This window comes from Penaeus monodon, unplaced genomic scaffold (assembly GCF_015228065.2).
Source record: "Penaeus monodon isolate SGIC_2016 unplaced genomic scaffold, NSTDA_Pmon_1 PmonScaffold_1706, whole genome shotgun sequence".
Taxonomy (NCBI): Eukaryota; Metazoa; Arthropoda; class Malacostraca; order Decapoda; family Penaeidae; genus Penaeus; species Penaeus monodon.
In genome coordinates, this window is record NW_023646440.1 from 22,501 (window position 1) to 23,334 (window position 834).

Genomic DNA, 834 nt, shown 5'->3' on the forward strand with positions numbered 1-834 from the left:
TATATATGTGTATATATACATGCATATATAAAAATATATAATATATATATATATTATATATATATATAATTATACTTATTATATAATATTAAAATAATATATAATATATATATATATATTAATTTATATTGTTGTGTGTGTGTGGGGGTGTGTGTGTGTGCGTGTGTGTGGTGTGTGTGTGCATGTGTGGTGTATGGGTGTGTTATGTGGTGTGTGTGTGTGTGTGTGTGTGTTGTGTGTGTGTGTGTGTTGTGTTGTGTGTGTGCGTGTTTGAGTGTGTGTGTGGTGTGAAATCTGTTTGTGTGTATGTCTATCATAGATGCAATTTTACTTTTATTTAGTTATCCGATCATATACATTCTAGCTTTGTCTTTTCCTCTGCCTAGGGAAAAAGGGAGTCCGAGTGCTCGTGAGCCTTTGCGTGGAGAGGCGGCCCCACAGGTCGGCGAACAGGCATATTGGAGTGTCACGTAATAGACGTGGAAGAGTTTGAAGACCCTTCAGTGGAGCAAATGAAGGAATTCATTTCTATCTGCGAGAAGGCTCGAGTTGAAAAATAAGGTATACCTATAATAAAAACTTTTTCCACAAAAAAATGGGGGGAGGGGTAATTTCTATGACAATAAAAGAAAAAGATTATTCATAATAGAAACTGATTTCAAATTTATATACGCAGTCTCTCTAACTCCCCTCCCCTCCCCTATCTCTCTCTCTCTCTCTCTATCTCGATCTATCTATCTATATAAGTATGTTATGTGTACTGGGGGTGGGGGCATATGTATATATATCGCACACAACAGACACACACCACCACACACACACACACCACACACA

At 37.2% G+C, this 834-nt stretch overlaps 1 pseudogene; it reads left to right on the forward strand.

The window, feature by feature from the left end:
- Nucleotides 1–560, forward strand: part of LOC119569607 — a 2,287-nt pseudogene extending 1,727 nt beyond the window's left edge.
- Nucleotides 561–834: the final 274 nt, after the last annotated feature.